The sequence below is a fragment of the Lepidochelys kempii genome, chromosome 18 (genome assembly GCF_965140285.1).
Source record: "Lepidochelys kempii isolate rLepKem1 chromosome 18, rLepKem1.hap1, whole genome shotgun sequence".
Classification (NCBI taxonomy): domain Eukaryota; kingdom Metazoa; phylum Chordata; order Testudines; family Cheloniidae; genus Lepidochelys; species Lepidochelys kempii.
In genome coordinates, this window is record NC_136397.1 from 20,257,434 (window position 1) to 20,275,718 (window position 18,285).

Sequence of the window (18,285 nt, forward strand, 5' to 3'; positions counted from 1 at the left end):
CATTGCAGACAGCATGCTAACTAGGCTGCAGGCACCCATAGTAAGATCATATGCTCAGCAGAGTGTAAGCCCATGAATAGCCCCATTGAAATCACTGGGCTGATCTACTTTAGGGCTAGATTGCCATCTCTTTGCTCATTCTGAATGGTCCCTTATCAATGGCATCACCTAGGCAATACAGTACTAGTCAACCAAAGGGGCAAATTTGACCCTTCCCATCCTCTACTGCCCCTTACTGTAGTTTCTGGGTGTCTTCCACACTAAATAGATTGGCAATGCCAAAATCATCCACTTGTTTCAAATTAAGCGCATGCTTAAGTGCTTTGCTGGATCGGGGCACAGTGAGAAGCTCTGCAGAAGGCAGGTAGTCAGGCTGATCCTGCCACAATGGCCACACTTACAAAGCTTTTGCCGTGGTGACAGTTGTTTGTAGTGCCCCCTCCCCTCCCCCTTTACAAGGAATAGCTTTCAAATGGCTATATGTGCTCAGTGTAACCACAATTCTCTGACTGAATGACAAGTGTCAAGTTATCACCAAAGCAGCTAGTGAAAAATGGGGGCCCAGAAGAAGAGCTATTGAAGACAAAATAAAATTATCCTGATCAAGGTCCTGATCAAGTATGGTGCCGTGTAGTCATGCATGGAGCAGCTCTCACTTGAATGCAGGACGTTCTCCCACAATTCTACAGATGGAAGTTTTTTGGTCCAAGCTGTACATGGAAACATAGGGATTGCTTACATTGTCTTACATTCTAAAACCACAGGGTTTTTATATCCCTACCAAAATTTTTGTTAGCAATAATGCTCCCAATTCTGGGTATTTCTGATATCCATACAAATGTGCAATCCTATTTTGAGTTTTGTTAAGTTTTTGGCCTTGGTGGCATCCAGTGGCAATGAGTTCCACAGTATGATTATGCATTGTGTGGGAAAGTGGGGTTTTTTTAAATCAGTTTTGAATTTGTCACTTTTCAGTTTCATTGAATGTCCCATATTTTTGTGTTAGGAGACAGGGAGAATACAGACTTTTACACTATAGAAGTTTCAGAGATTAGTACTGACTAAGGCCACGTCTACACTACCTGCCGGATCGGCGGGTAGTGATCGATCTATCGGGGATCGATTTATCGTGTCTAGTGTAGACACGATAAATCGATCCCCGATCGCTCTGCCGTCGACTCTGGAACTCCACCATGGCGAGAGGCGGAAGCAGAGTCGACGGGGGGAGCGGCGGCTGTCGATCGAGTGCCACGAGGACGCAAAGTAAGTGATTCTAAGTCGATTTAAGATACGTCAACTTCAGCTACGCTATTCTCGTCGCTGAAGTTGCGTATCTTAGATCGATCCCCCCCGCTAGTGTAGACCAGGCCTAAGACTCATCTGACATAGATACTGAGATCTTCCTAGAAAGGTTTCAGGTATCTTTCTCAGAAAACTTTAGTAATAAAGAGCATTCTGCCTGCCTTTCCCTCCTACTGGCATGAAGCTGGGGTGCTTTCAGGGGTCTTTTCCTGAATCTCTGTGGTGGATGTACATGCCAGAAGGGCTAAGAAAAAGCTCCTGCCCATTTCCCTACAGGCAAAATACTTTGTCCGTATCCACAATGTTGGTGAATACAAGCCAAAGCTTGTCTCAGGCCAGCAGGAACTTTAGACCTAGTAGTCAGTAGTAATGGATGGTTTATGCTTCTGTTTACTCTGTTAATGAAATATGTAGTTACTAAGGCTCCCACTCCCATTGAAGTTCATAGGAATTTTGCCATTAACTTCAATGGGAGAAGGCTGGCTTGGGGCCATGATGTTGCAAGTCTATCCCGGAAATGATCTATAAAGAGATTTAATCACCAGCTTTGTTTCAGATGACATTTTTGCAACATTCAAGGAGAAATTCTGCGGTTTCTTGTCAACCTGCCACACTTTCCCCAGATTAAAATTCTCACATTTACTGACGGGGTGCTTTGGGGGTCTATAAATATGACCCTTTTTAATAATTATATTGTAGAAACTTGTAGCTCTAGCCCCTTAGTGTGATTATCTAGTCGCTAAATAGTAGCTAAAGAGGCCATTCTTGGTCAGTCCTTGGGTGGGGGACATCTACAATAAAAGCTTGCAATTGTCTTAGCGACCTATATGACGTTACCTGCCTGTTTGCAGTATTTCCTATAGAGAAATGTAGGAAATATCAAACTACCGTTACTTCTTTTCTCAAACCAACCTGCAGTTGACTTAATGGCAACCACTGTGTGTGCTGATCCTGTCCTAAGGGTACTTTTCAAGAAAAACTTAGTTTTCATGCTTATTTTTCATTTCTGCATGTGCATTTGTATTATTTAACCTTGTTTAAGGTTCATTATATGACAAAACAAATGTTGAGTTATTTAAATTAGGGCTGTAATAAAAATACCAATATATGCATGGAGAGTACACTTATAAAATTTGTGGATCACACCAAGCTGGGGGGGAGTTGCAAGCACTTGGGAGGACAGGATTAGAATTCAAAGTGACCTTGACAAATTAGAGAATTGGTCTGAAATCAACAAAATGAAATTTAATAAGACAAGTGCAATGTACTTCACTTAGGAAGGAAAAATCAAATGCACAACTACAAAATGGGTGGTACCTGGCTAGGTGGTCGTAGTGCTGAAAAGGATCCAGGGTTCAGAGTGGATCACAAACTGAATATGAGTGAACAATGTGATAAGAGTGCAAAGAAACCCAATATCATTCTGGAGTGAATTAATAGGCATCTTGTATGTAGGTCACGGGAAGTAGTTGTCCCGCTCTAGTTGCTTTGGTGAGGCCTCAGCTGCAACCTCATGTCCAATTCTGGGCATCGTGTTAGGAAAGATGTGGATAAATTGGAGAGCGTCCAGAGGAGAGCACCAAAAATGATGCAGGGGTTAGAAAGTCGGACCTATGAGGACAGGTTAAAAAAATGGGGCATATTTAGTCTTGAGAGAAGAAGACTGGAGGGTAGGAGGCCAGATAACAGTCTTCAAATCTGTTAAGGGCTGTTATAAAGAGGATGGGGATCAATTGTTCTCCATGGCCACTGAGAGTAGGACAAGAAATAATGGGTTTAATTTGCAGCAAGGGAGTTTCAGGAAAAGCTTTCTAACTCTAAGGATAGTTATGCTCTGGAACAGGCTTCCCAGCGAGGTCATGGAATGCCCATCTTTGGAGGTTTTTAATAGCAGGCAGGACAAACCCCTGTCAGGGATGGTCTAGGTTTACTTGGTCCTGCCTCAGTACTTGAGATCCCATCCAGCCTGACATTTCTAGGAGTCTGTGAAAGATCTATGGCAAATGAGTGAAAAACCCACCAAAGACCCTGTCTGCTGACACAGACATTTGAACAGAACAGTGTATGCAGAGAACAGGTAAGAACCACAGATGCTAAAATATATCTTACCCAATAAAATGAGTCATCATTTTAAATTCATCAGCAAAAGAACCTGTAATTTGACTGAAGCAATTACAGATAATACGGGCAGCAAATGGCTAAACTGATACTGATGATCCTTAAGAGGGCTTTGTACCTTTAGACTCAAGCTGGTTTATGAGAAGAACTTCAGTAGAAACCAAAAATATGATTTTCCCCACACTGCTTTACACATCTGGGGACAAATTCTCCCCTACGCATGGGCACACAGAACTATGGTTAATCAATGGCAGTTGGAGCATATATCTGAGGGCAGAATTAAGCTCTTAATAGATATATATTATATGTGAGAGAGAACTTAAATAAATATATGTGTGTGTGTATAGCTATCGAAGATACATATATTTAAGACTTACACTAGTAAGAACGGACCCTATTATGGTTATTTGCACCTTTTGATTAGGACAGAATACAGCTCAGTTTGCATTAGGAGTTTGACTTGATGTCAGCGATGAAATTAATCAAGGAAGACTTAGTTAACAGGTATAGAGGTGTCAATATGGTGCGCCCTGGTTTTGATTTCAGACAGCCTGTCTCTTGATTTTTATTAGCTGTTTCTCTTCATGATGGGGACTCTGATAACCAAGATATTCAATTGTTTTCTTTAAAAAAAAAAGAGAGCGAGCGAGCGAGCAGGCATCCTTTTCCTTCTGTATCAGGAGAGGGCCCAGAAACTGTGAAGGACACTTTTGCAGAATCATTAATCCTGTTGATCTTGAGCAACATCTGTGTGGTCATTAGCACAGGGTAATCCGTCATTCTGACAGTTCTTCAACAGGGCCATCATGTCCCTGGTCTGTTGATGGCTTCTGAAGGACTTATTTTGGTCTCTGACAAAGTGTCAATATCACCCGGTGACCTTTATGGCAAGGAGGATATGATGATGCAGCTTGGGAGCATTTTAAAAGTCACCAGGAATAGCAAGCCGTGAGTAGCACTTAGCTCTTATGTGGCATCCATAGATCCCAAACCACTTGAAGAAAAAGGCAAGTCATCAGTCTCCCATTTTTACAGATGGGGAAACTGAGGCACAGAGACCTGATGCAACTTGCCCAAGGTTACAGAGAAGGTCATTAGCAGAACCTATACTAGAACTCTTGTCATCTGACTCCGAGTCTAGTTCACTATCTGCCACTGAACCTGTAAAAATCAAACAACTGTTTAAAAGACTTAAGGAAAAATACTGTCAGGAGATTTTTCTTTTCTAGAACTTGTCATGCCAGTTAAAATTTTCACCGACTGGAAATTGTATTTTTTGTCCTATTCTCTAAATTATTTCCAGAGCTATTTCAGTGGAAAGGCATGTGAAATGACCAGGGGTTTGCAGTTTGCCTGGTGCTGCTTTGAAAGGATGTTTGCCTCTTTGCTTGCTTCATGACTAGAAGGGGCTTTGTAATCAAGTGTTAGATGAAGAAATCTGGAGCTCTAGAGAGCACACCATGAAAAGATTACAGTTCACAATATAGCCACCTACTATGGTAGGTTTGAAATGACTGTACCCTGAGAAGGTGGGGGTAGGCGTATCCAGTCTCATCTCTGGGCTACTGTCTCCGTTGGTGTCATTTTCACCATGACATCAAGGCACCAGACAACTGGTCTCCTTGGCCCCAGAAGACCCGGAATGCAGCAGACCCATAGGAATCTAAACGCAGAGGATGGGTCACTCGGTGGCATGCAGAGCATTCTTGTGGAGCACCATGGAACATTGTTCCACAGAGGCGCCCGTGGCAGGCTCACAGTGGGTTACTGAGTGTGGGGCAGGGGCATTGCCTTTTGTCTGTCCATAAAGCAACAGGCATTTCTAGAGTGCTGTATAAAGTAAATAATAGTGGTGCCGAGCACCACAGAAATGCCACGTGTGCACAGTAGGTAGCTTTACACCCTACTGCCAAGCACGAGCAGGTGTTTGGCGTGCTAGTGTGACACCAACAGACCCTGGTGGGTAGGATCGAACCTGGAACCTCTGGAGCTAAATGCACGAGCCTCTACTGCATGAGCTAAAAGCCACCTGCCCCTTAGCTAAGGCTGTAGCAGACTCATTCATCTCTATGTGGGCTCGGTGCCCCTATGAGGGACAGAGCACCACGCCCAGGAGGGGTGTGCGTCACACTAACACGAGGCACGGGTTAGGTCTCATCTGGATTGCACACAAATCCTAGGTTTTACCAGAGGTGCCAACTTCGATTTCCTGGTGGGTGTTCGATCCCGGCTCCACCCCAGACCCCGCCCCCACTACACCTCTTCCCCCAAAGCCCCACACCTGCCCCGCCCCATTCTGCCCCCACCCCAACACACCCCACCCCCGCTCCACCTTTTCCTGCTCCCCTCTTCCCCCTCCCCCAGCACCTTCTGCTCACTGCTGAACAGCTGATCCTCGGTGGGCAGGAGGCTGGGGGGGGGAGAGGGAGGAGCCAATGGGTGGGGCCCATCAGCGGGTGGGAGGCACTGGGGGAAGGGGGAGGAGCTGATCGGCGGGGCCTGCCAGTGGGTGCTGAGCACCCGTATTTTTTTTCTGTGGGTCTTCAGCCCCAGAGCACCCATGGAGTCAGCGCCTGTGGGTTTTCCACTGGCTCTTGGCACAGAGTTGAGTTTTGCTCTCAGTGCTCTGCATGGATAGCAGCCGTGTAAGCGTGTCCCTCACTGTGCTGTACCAAATGGACCTCTGCCCTGGTGCTCCCTACGGAAAGCTAAGGGGCAAACAGTTACTTGTAAAGTTAAAAACCCCAGCTTCCTAAACCTAGCAGATGGGGCATAGTATTGACTCATTTCAAAGACATCATCTGTCTGGTGTGGAGCAGGTGTTGTCTCATGTGTCTTCAGAAACAGCGGCTCTGTCCCTGTAAGCCAAACCGACCGAGTCCGCAAAGTAACCGACCCACATTCAGAGAAACCGTGAGACAGAGCAAACTGAATACCTCAGATTTCCAGTGTCTTGTGCCCCGGCTGTCCTTGGTGAGTTCGAGGAGCTGGTGAAAGGGTGACGTTATAACTCTGAACTCTTCATCGACAGCCTTTAGAGTGACGTGTGAATGGATCAGCGCTTGGATGGGCTGCTGGTTTGTTCAGCACTGGAGCAGGACGGGAGTGGTGAGATCCTTTGCAGAGCTCTAGGGCTATTTTTCTTATGTTCGCAACCCCTGGCATATCGTGGCATACATCTCATCACTGGATACCAGGAAGATGTGGAGATGCCCAGATGGGTGCTGGGTTTGACAATCTCCCTGTGGCACTGCACAGTCATTGGGCATTGTGATGCAGTCTGTGAGGCTTCTGTGCAGTCACTCAATCATACCAGACTATGAGACCTGCCTTTGTTATCTCGACCCTGTTTCCTGCTGTTCTGGGCAATAGCAGCGGGGAAAGAGGCTTCCTCTCCTTCTGTCTCTGGCTTGTTGGTACTGGTGAGCGAATGTCCTTGCACCTCAATGGAACACATCAAGTAAAGATGAATGAGGCACAAAAGTCCTGTCCTCACTCATGGTAACTGGGCTTGGCCATCTTGATAATGGGCAAATTCAGGTAATGCGTGAAGATCCTGGCAAGCTCACTTCTGATTGGAGAGCAACCTGAACCCAGAACCCTGCACCCAAAGTAGCCCTAAGCTCTGGGAAAGTTTGGATCTGGACCTGCAAGCAAACTACCCGGCTGCCTCTTATCCCAATGACGGGCTGAACAAACACCTGGATGGGAGTGTCCGACTCATGGTTTCTGAATAGTGGCGATGGCACTAGCGGAGATGTTATGTGACCTTGCAGTCTCCTTACTGCTGGTTTAGTGCACGCAGGCAGAGTCCCCAGAACAGCGATGCACGCAGCCAGGACCACATCTATTTATTACTGGAAGAATGTACAGCTGTCTCCCTGGTGCAAGTGTTGCAATTATCGAACAGTTTCTCCCTCTCTCCCTCCCCCAGACAGGAAGCACAGACACACCCCTCAACATCCCACTAACTCTGGCATCCATGGCCCATAAAAATCCTTTGCAGCCCAAAGACCTTTCTTGTTAGAATGCAGCAAATGGGGGTATTATCAAAAAAGCTCTCATGATCGGTACACAGACCCTTACTCCCCTTTGCCTCCTACCTACCTTTCCTTGCTTCCCTCTAATTTACTCAGTTCAGACAGGTACTATTTAGTGAGGGCCAGATTCTGTTGCTTTTAGTCACTTTAAATAGCAACCATGTTTCCCAACAAAGAAGTCCAATGCACTGGGAATCTGCAAGACTCTAATGGGACTTCTTGTGGGGTACAATGCTACTTATCGTGTGTCAGGGTATTGGAATCTGCAAAGTTCTCAAATTAAACCTATAGAAATGAAAGAAAGTGTTTTATCTTTCTTCTTTTTAAGCCTTTCCTTCAGGAAAGGCCAACACAATGGTACATGTGTCCATTTTGACCTATGAGGCTTTAATTATCGACTGTACCTTGAGCCCAGAGTGGGGGTCCACGTAAGAATTGAAATGAATAAATTGGTTTCAGAGTAACAGCCGTGTTAGTCTGTATTCGCAAAAAGAAAAGGAGTATTTGTGGCACCTTAGAGACTAACCAATTTATCTGAGCATAAGCTTTCGTGAGCTACAGCTCACTTATGCTCAAATAAATTGGTTAGTCTCTAAGGTGCCACAAGTACTCCTTTTCTTTTAATGAATAAATTGACATGCAAAGCATGTTCTTACGTTATCTTGCATCATAGTTTTGCTTTTCATTATGTATTTCTGTTTCCACTGCTTTTGATTTTATTATTGAGCGACACAAAGTAGTAAGGCCTAGGCAGGTCAGTGGAGTGGTACTGATCATGTGTCAAGTCTTCGTTCTTTCCCTTAAAGCCACTGCTGTTTAGCACATTTAGTCTGGCAAATGCTCAAACCCAATCCAGGTAGAAATGTTTAATGAGAAACATATCTGAACCCGCCTGGAGGGGAAATATTTGCATTTTCTGCTCTTATTGCTGATTAGAAAGGACAACACGTCAGAAGGGGGGAAAACCTATCCCAAATGGATGATTTAAAAATGATCCTGTTAAATGCACAGTTGCATTTGGTGCAATAAAAGCTACAAATCTGCAAGGATAGATATTTCTGTTATGACTTGGGTCCCTTTGCATCAATGGCACAAACGTTGACGTATTCTGCCTATTTGCATCTGAAATATTATAAAAAGGGAAGTTCAATAACATCAGCTGAGCAAATATCTAATGAACATCTAAAAGTGATATATTTACTACACACATATATTGGTTTTGCTTAGGAATAGAAATGGCATATAATATTCCAAAATTGTATAATGTTAGTACATTTCATTTTTAGAATCCTAGTGCTAAGTACCCTCAGCTCTACCTACTTGTTTTCTGAAACATAGAACAAATGTTTATATTTAAGCAACTATACTCAGAATGGATCTTCTGTACACTAACCTGCATCCACATAGATGGTAAGGACTAGCTGGAATGCAGAAGAAAGCATGAAGCTGTACTGTAATGTTAAAAGAAGTACCATGATAATGAGGAACCCGGTAACACTAAAACTGGGAAACTCCAACGCAATAATTTGATTTCTACTTTTTGATTCATTGTCTAGGAAATGCAGTGCCTTAAAGGATGACTCACAGTGCTCATAATAACAGGTTTGCCTTTGAGCAGCAGTGTAACTTAAGACTTAACTGGCACTTCAAAAAATCTTGCTCAAAGATTCCCCCAGGTAGCCAGTTGGCTACCTGATGTGTGGACTGTAAGTGAACCCCAGCAGACACATTTTCCAAACCAGAGGAGAATCAGGAAAACCTCCAAGTTCAGATGCTGCCTTGCAAGTCTTCTCCATATCAAGATAATTAATCTCTTGTAAATCATTAGAACAAAACTCCAGGCGCTTGCAATGTTAGATGTATAATGCATGCTATTATTATTTGCCACTGATTGCCAAATGCATGCAGTCTGAATAAGTAGAAATAAGAAACCGGTGAAATGAGAAGTTTTCTTACCTCTGTCTTGTGGAGATTGTTTTTCTCAGCTGCAGAAAGCAGGTAGTGACTGTGGTTTCTGAGATGTAATTGGGATGTTTACGTTTTCTGGCAGTGGGAAAGGAAAGCTTATTGTCAGTATCAGCACTGATCTCTTCAACAAGCTTGTCTCAAGAAATGATTTTACAAAGTACTGAGGCTACTTCTCCCTCCCTCTTTCCCTCATGTACATTCACTCTCACAGACAGGTGGCTTAGAATGTCCAATGAATTAAATGCTCTGCTAGGCGATTACAGAACATTAGAATGAAAATTTAACTCTTTCTGCTGTACTGGAAACCACTCCATTTTGTATGTAGGAAGGGAAAAGACTGAAAGTACTGTAATTTATGGGACATGTCTGCCCGTCAATGTCAAAGCTGATTTTCCAGCTTTCTCAGCATTTACAGATGTCTGTCCTATAATGATAATTAGTTTTTAAGAAAGCTATAATTCATAACGGTATGTTTAATCTCTTCCCAAGAGCTTTTCATGTATCTAATCCAGAAAGACTTCTGCTCCAAAAAGGGAATGTCTTGTTTTCCATCCATTTAATTACAATACACGGTGATGCATATAAAATATATTTGTGTTGGTGCAAAGTTCTCAGATTAAATATATAGAAATGAAATAAAGTATAAATATATTTTGCAAAGTATGATCACGAGTGGAGACTGAGTAAAATGAGTCTTGTTTTAATCTGGTTTTGTTAAGTTTATACTTGTATGAACAAGTATGTAGTCCCACACAGTTCATATCAGGATAAACACAAGATACACATTGAGTTGTACTATGTAGATAGCTTCAAATTTTGGCATATGACTATTATAGCAGTCACTTTGTAGTGACTGCAAATTAACAAGTTACAAAATAGTTTCCAATACTCTTATAGGCCCTGCAATAGAGTGCTGGTCCTGGGGACCATGTAGGTGTCCCTGCCCTGTCGTTCAATGCTCAAGTCCTGTGGGGGGAGGGATAGCTCAGTGGTTGAGTATTGGCCTACTAAACCCAGGGTTGTGAGTTCAATCCTTGTGGGGGCTATTTAGGGATGTGGGGAAAAAATGGGGATTGGTCCTGCTTTGAGCAGGGGGTTGGACTAGATGACCTCCTGAGGTCCCTTCTAACCCTGATATTCTAAGACTGAGGGGACTGAGTGCAGGGAGTAGTCTCTGAATAGCATTCCCCACTAAACGTATAGGAAATAGCTCTCAAACCAGTAAAGATGTTCAAACTGGTAGAAAGACTGTGAGCACAACCTTAGTAATGTTATATGGAATCATATATATTTTCTCTAAAACACATGTGCATTTTGTTTAATTAATCACAGAAGCCACATGCAGACACCCTTACTTAGGCATGGTGGTACCTTACTCAGTTTTAATGAGACTGTTCAAGGAGTGAGGTCCTGATTCATCAAAGTAGGTAAGCACAGGCTTAAGTTTGTGTGTCCTTAAGTCTATCCCTGTTCAGCAAAGCACTTAAGACCCAATTCCAGGAAGTATTCACAGCTAAGACTACACTTAAGCACAGACTTGAAGTGCTTAAGTGTTTTGCTCTATCAATGCCTAAAGTACTACTCAATGTGAAAAAGGAGATCAAAATCTGGCCCAGAGCAAGTATCTTAGAATTGTCTATTTCCCCTGCATTTTATACACAGTTATATTTTACAGGGCAGCAAATCTGATGGCTGAATGGCCAAACTGATGCTCTTCATAGCTGCTCCTACACTCCTGTTCTTTTTGCGGATACAGACTAACATGGCTGCTACTCTGAAACCTTTCATGATACCATGCCTTTGAAGTGATAGCATACACACCTCCTTTGCACACCTCCTTATATCTACTGGGTCCACAATGGTCCAGAAAGAATTTTAACTACTTTTCATGCTGCATGTGGTGGTCAGCTGCAAAAGGCTAGGAAATATTGGTAGAGCAGGAATGACACAAGGGCAGCAACTAATCACATCTTTCGTATTTGTCACCAGTCAATGTCTAGATTGTCCAGCCATCTCACTGCTGCATCATTGAGGGTAGGAAGGTATTGCAGTTCACCCTCCAATCTTCTAATGATGCGCCCTTCCGCCACATGCTTGACCATCTGCATTGCTGCCCACAGTCACACTGTGAAGATTGGGCTGAGCCACATTTCAGTACTTTGGCAGCCACTCCGGCTGTTCCAGTGAGCAGCCTGCTAAGCCTAGTCCAGGATCTGCATCCCAGGTTGCAGACAGGTGGGTGCCTTCTCGTGGCATCCTCAGTGGGTAGAGTAAAGTGACAAGAAAGCAGACAAAATGTGGAAAAATGCAGAAGGTTACTTCTCATGTAGATTTACTAAGAACTTAGCCACTGTCAACAAACAAAGCACAAAAACGCTGCACCAGTTGGAAAAATGGTCAACAATGACTTTTAACTGACCACTTTGGTGTAACCAGTATTAATCAGTACTGCATAACTTGTTCTTGTGGCAAGGAATTCACTGGTCTGACATTCTTCAACTTTCTCTCATACTTTCCTTGTTTCCTATATTAAAAGACTTATTTCCAAGAGGTGCTGAGTGCAGTTGGGAGGGAAATGGTTTTCCTGTCCTCCAAGAGTTTGCAAAATTTTTCTGGTACTGAAGTGGGAAGAAAAGTCAAAATCTCAGAAAATGTTTGTAAATTTATAATCCAAATATTTTTGGATTTGGGTCAAAATTGAAATATTTAATTTTGTTTATATTAAAATGTTTTGCTTTAATTTTGCCCTTTTAATTTTTTAAACCTTTTTTTAGTGTAAATTGACTGAAATTTCTACAAGAAAAGTCATTTTGAACTGAAAAGCAAAATTTTGTTCTGAAATGGTCAAAATGCCCCATTTTGATATTTTCAAAAGTTTTTTAGTAAATGTGATTTTGAACCAGGAGATTCTTTAAAACCAAACTTTTACCTGCAAACAGTTTTGATTTTGACAAACTGACATTTTCTAATGAAAAAACATTTAAATAGAAAATCCCCAACCAGCTTTAGTGCTAAATATCCACAACTCCTATTGAAGTCATTGAGAAGTGCAGTTGTTCAATCCCTTTGTGTTAGTACCATGACATAGTTGGGCAACAGCCATATTTGCACACAACAAAACTGTACAAATAAACAAGTGTTGATGCAGCAGTGCACAAATTCCCTGGCATAGGAGATTGGGGATCATAGAATCATAGAAATGTCAGACTGGAAGGGACCTCAGGAGGTCATCAAGCCTAGTCCTCTGTGCTGAGGCAGGCCAAATAAATCTAGACCAACCCCGGCAGGTGTTTGTCCAAACTGTTTTTAAAAACCTCCAACGATGGGGATTCTACAACCTCCCTTGGAAGCCTGTTCCTGATCTTAACTACCTTAGCATGAGAAATTTTTTCCTAAATCTCCCTTGCTGCAGATTAATCCCATTACTGCTTGTTCTACCTTCAGCGGACATGGAGAACTGGTCACAGTGCTCTTTCCACAGTTTGTCTACTTTCATATTTAAACACTGTTACCCAATCCCCTTCTCCTTCTTCTTTCTCATGAGTAATCATGGACAGTTATTTAATCTTTCCTCCTAGGTCAGATTTTCTAAACCTTTGATAATTTTTGGTGTGTTCCTATGGATGTTCTCCAATTTATCCACATCTTCTTAAAGTGTGGTGCCCAGAATTGGACACAGGGCTGCAGCTGAGGCCTCAGCAGTGCCGACTAGAATGGGACAACTGCCTCCCGTGACTTATATACAACACTCCTGTTAATTCACCCCAGAATGATCTTAGTCTTTTTTGCAACCTTATCACACTGACTCGTATTCAATTTGTGATCCACTATAACCCCCAGATGCTTTCCCGCAGCACTACCAGGTTTTCCCCATTTTATAGTTGTGCATTTGAGTTTTCCTTTCTAAGGGCATTACAGATGAGGATACCGAGGCAAGGTCCTGCAGGGAATCAGAGTTCAAATCAGATTTTAAGGACAGGAGGAGTCATTAAGCTCATTTAGTCTGACTTTCTGCACAACATAGATCATACGATCTCACGCAGTGATTTCTGCATCAAGCCCAGCGACTCTGCTTGAGCTAATGCCGATCTTTTAGACAGACTTGCAGTCTGGATTTAAAAACTTCAAGTGATGGAGAATCCACCACATTCTGAGGCAAGTTGTTCCATTGAACAACCTTCACCGTTAAACATTTGGACCTTATTTCTAGTCTTAATTTATGTAGCTGCTTCATCCAGCCACTCAATATATTTTGCATTTTTCTGCTTGATTAAAGATCCTTGTGCTATCAGAAATCTTCTTGCCATGTTTGTATTTGCGTTCAAGGACCTTCACAATCAATCTCCACCCAACTGATCATCTGTCATTCACTCTCGAGCTATTGCTACTGACCTCTGATCATCCCAGGATTCCACCATCCATCGCCCTCTTGCAAAATTTGCAACCAAACACCAGCGTATTTTCTCTCATGCTGCCCCTCGCACTTGGGAGAAGCTCTCCAGTAACGCTCCCAAAATCAATGCGTTGGCCTCCTTCAAATCCTTCCTCAATACTCCCCTCTGTCATGATGCCTACAAAAAACTTGACAGTGGTTAGGCTGCTGATGTGCTGAGACTACTGCCGATCATGCTGACCAATATTGTCTCATTGTTTGCTCGTATTCCCCTGTCTGTCTGTCTGTCTCTCTGTATCCACCTATTGTCTCTTGTTTTATGCTTAGATTGTAATCCCCTGGGGGCAGGGATCATTTTTTTGTTCTGTTTTTGTACAGCGCCTAGCACAATGGGGGTCCCAGGACTAGGCCCCCGAGGCACTATGGTAATATAAATAATAATTGTATGTAACTTTCTTCAGATGAATAGTCCCATTGACTCCTGTACATAAGTGTTTGCAGGTTTGAGGCCTGAGTTTGGAGAGTGCCTGGCACACTTTTGTGTACCGAGTTATAATAACAATAGTGCTATCCGCTCAGGAATTCCTAGCTCCCAATCTTGTGCTCAGACCACTAGATTCTACCTCTCTTGATCTTGGGCTATTAGTGGGCAGTTTTCTGGTGTAATTAACACTAACACTTAGGCTTTGTCTGCATTAGCACTTTTGTTGGCAAAACTTTTGTCGGTCGGGGTGTGAAGAAAACACCTCCGGTTGACATAACTTTCATCGACAGAAGTGCTGGAGTGGACAGCGCTATGTCGGTGGGAGAGCTTGTCTCTTTCACCACAAGAAATTGGTCCAATAAAAGATATTACCTCTCTCACCCAGTCTCTCACAAATCTTTTGGTCTATTGTGAACTGTAAAGGGTCAGAGTAGCTGCCGTGTTAGTCTGTATCCACACAAAGAAAAGGAGGACTCATGGCACCTTAAAGACTAACAAATTTATTGGAGCATAAGCTTTTGTGGGCTAAAACCCACTTCATCGGATGCATGCAGTGGGAAAAAAGGGTCAGTTCCCTGGCATTTCCCTCTGCATCTCTACTTGATGTGTGTTTATTCTCTGCCCTTCATCAGCGAGCTTTATTAGGAGGCTTAATTGGATTCCATTAGCAGACATTTAAGCCAGTCCCAAGCAGTTGAGAATGCAATCAGTTAAAGCATCCAAACTCATTAATGATGTGGACACAGGATAATCTTTGTAGGTGGCTAATTACCCCCTTCGTTATGTAGAATTCATTGCCCAAGAATGGCAAGAAGATGCATGAAAAGAAAAGAAATATTAGTGCAAAAACACACATTGTAACCCCCTCAACAAAGCAGCGAAGTAGCAAATGGTGACGTAGGAAAGCTTAATTTGCTGTTAAAACTCGGTAACATAAGAACCAACCCTGCACTTTTGCCCAAAATGCAGATGGAACCCAAACATAGTCTTAACTTCATAAAATTTTAACGTAATTTTTAGAAAAGATATGGAGTATAGTAATAGAAGTCCACAGTGTTAGAATGATGCATAATATTAGATGTCACAGGCTTCTGTACATTCAAAGATATTTCAGGGGGAGTGGATCTTCTGAAAAATTTCACCAGACCTTTTTCATGCAAACAATGGCTTTACTCATTCTATTGAAATGTTGCTTCCTAGCTCACTGCAGACCCCCTGCACAGAACTTCCCAGTGAAGCAATTCATCAATATAAGCAAGATTGCACTGGGGGCAGTGTCAATGTGATAAGAGTACGTCCCAAGGGCACAACAAAATACACAACAGTAATGGAAAAGGGCCATTAACAGTCTCCTGCATATGTCCTGCTTCACACTACGCTGGCTCACGTCCATTGCTGGATATTCTACTTAGTTACTTTGGGGCAGGTCAGGATTGGGGCCAGTAATCCTATTCTCACATTCCGCACTTCCTATTCCCTTTACGTGCTTTGGGGAAAATCCTATGCTAGTTTATACCCCCTGCAGCTCTACCAACTTCCTTGGTGTCACATGTGATGCATATAACCATGAATCTGTAGGCTTGATAGGTCCATTGTAATACGCTTTCAGGAGCCATGACCAAAACCTTTTACATGTGGCTGCTCAAAGAGCAATCAGACCATTTTAAGGCCCCAATCCTGCACTGACCTTTGGAGCAGATCCCTCATGCTTAGCTTCCCCTGGCCCAAAGTTGCAAGGGTGGGGGCAATACATACGGAGAGGAACTCCAAAATGATGCATTCAGGAGACTTACAGTATGGTGGGATCCCTTCCTTTTGTGTAAAAGGTCTTTAATTTTCGACAATGAACATGAGGGCGCACTAAATTTATGTGGCAACTCGGTCATTTTGGGACTAAAGGCAGGTATGTCTATCCAATGAGGCACGTGAGAAGAATGGGACCCTGTGCGTTGATGGTGCCCCGCTGGGGGCTTGCAGGATCAGGCCTTATTTAGGAACCTACCCTTAGGCTGTCAAGTTTGAAAATGTTGGTCTATGTAAATAAATAAATTGACAGCCAGTGGTAGAGCCAAGTCTTCTGACTCCCAGCAACGTGCTCCAACCGCTAGCCAACGTTGCTGTCAGGACCTTCCAAGTTGCCGGGCTGTTTCAGTCAGCTGCATAGTCATGCATTTGTCTTGTGCCCTCACAGTCTACCAGCTGTCACGTAAACAACTGGTCATGTGCATGGGGCTCACAGGGTTATGCAATGTGTCTGTGATGCAAATGCAGTACTGCAGTGTTGCAGAGGTTTTGTATGGCCTCCCACAATAAACAAACAAAAAAAAAGCCCATTTATGGAAGTTACAGCAGGAGTAGGATTGGAGAGGAAGATCCTTTCCGTTCCAGTAGGCTGCTTCTGTGAGGTTGGAGTGCTGTGCATTTTAAATAACAAGCCATTATATTTAAGGTGTTGCTCAGTAAAGGCTTCGTGAACCAGCAGATTCCAGCATGGACTGGTTTAGGGGAAATGTGATTAAAAAGCCGACACTCCAAGGGCAGACTGTAATGCCAATGATAATTTCATGTACCACATTACATTAATAAGGAGAGTGGCTCCTCAGAACCTTGGCAAATTGGAAATTGCTTGATGCAGAAGCGATGCAGTGATAATGCAGTTAATCTTGCCTGGGGAGACAGTAGTAAAACACATGGGTTTTAGATTAGCTGTCATTAAGTAAAACAGCTGTCTCCAAGTGTCAAATGGTGTCCTGACTTTTTTCCCCATGCAAACCCGCCGATGTCAGGGAATGACTGCAATGGCTTTGCAGGGGGGTAAGCCAGGGCAAAATTTTGCCTGGTGATCTGAATACGAAAAGCACAGGGGATCAGAGTGAAAGTCAGGGCAGCTGCTTCACTGGGAATGTATCCGTTTCCAAAATGTGTCGGATGAAAAGCTTATGCTGGCTGATATTTATTTCTGATTCTGTCGGTACCTGGCCGTGTGGAAGTGAGAGCAAGTGAAAAATAATGGAGAAGAGAGGAGAGGACTTGACAGGACCCCGCCCCCCCTTTTTTTTAAATTCAAAGAAGTTTGGCGTTTGGCTCTGGTTAAGTTCTGGGCAAAGGCTCTGACTGAATATTGAATCCAAACTAGCTCACCATCTTTTGAAACCCCTTTCTTTGCCTCCCGGGCTGCAATACTTAAGGTCAGGAACCTGTATCTATTCCACTGTAATTGGGCTATCACTGTTTGTGGCTACTTTCTCTTTTATATTCTTATGAAAAGCACTGAATAAATACTTCATAAAGCCAGGGCTGCCAAGGGATCCTGTTTCATAGAGACATTTCAAGTCATTATTTTGAAGCTTTCCTTCATTATTCATTACCTGGTGACAATGCAGGGCCAGGTGTTCTCTGCTCTTCAGCTTGGTTCCTTCCCTATGCAGAGAGCTGATGAATTGGAATTGCTACATCGTCACTGGCTTACCACCGAGGCTGCAGCACAGCATTAAGGGAGCAAAGGCAATAAAAAAGAGAGGACTAGAAGGTAGACTCTTGTCTGCAGCTTCCAGTTAAATATAGACACTGATTCTGTAGACACAGCCTTTTGGGTAAACGCAGCTTTAAGGTGGATTGAGAGTTAACTGGTGTTCATCAACTCTACATCGGCTACATGGACCAGATTCTCTTCTTAGCTACCCCAGTGTAAATCCAGATAATTGCAGATATGTCAAGTGCAGTAGCCCTGGACTTACACCAGTGTGAGACAGAATAGAACCTAAAGTATTTAGAATGGGAGACCTATCAGAGAGTTCAGAGGGCGGACGTTACAGCCACCAAATGACATCTTCTGTGTGCAGCTCCTGCTCCCAGCCACACACGGGATGAATTGGCACAGATTTCTCTTTCTATCAGTACCTCTGAGAATCACAGCTCCTCCTTAAGGGAACACACAGAACCAACCTGCCACACATTTTCCATCCAGGTGTTTGAGGAGA

At 43.2% G+C, this 18,285-nt stretch overlaps 1 protein-coding gene across 1 annotated transcript in view; it reads right to left on the reverse strand.

Moving 5' to 3' along the window:
* MMEL1 (membrane metalloendopeptidase like 1) overlaps positions 1–9,622 on the reverse strand; it is a 67,868-nt gene extending 58,246 nt beyond the window's left edge. The window contains exon 1 of the mRNA XM_073316630.1: positions 9,417–9,622. The gene's annotated coding sequence lies outside the window, so the exon portion shown is untranslated. The remainder of the gene's footprint in view (positions 1–9,416) is intronic.
* Between the last annotated feature and the right edge of the window lie 8,663 nt (positions 9,623–18,285).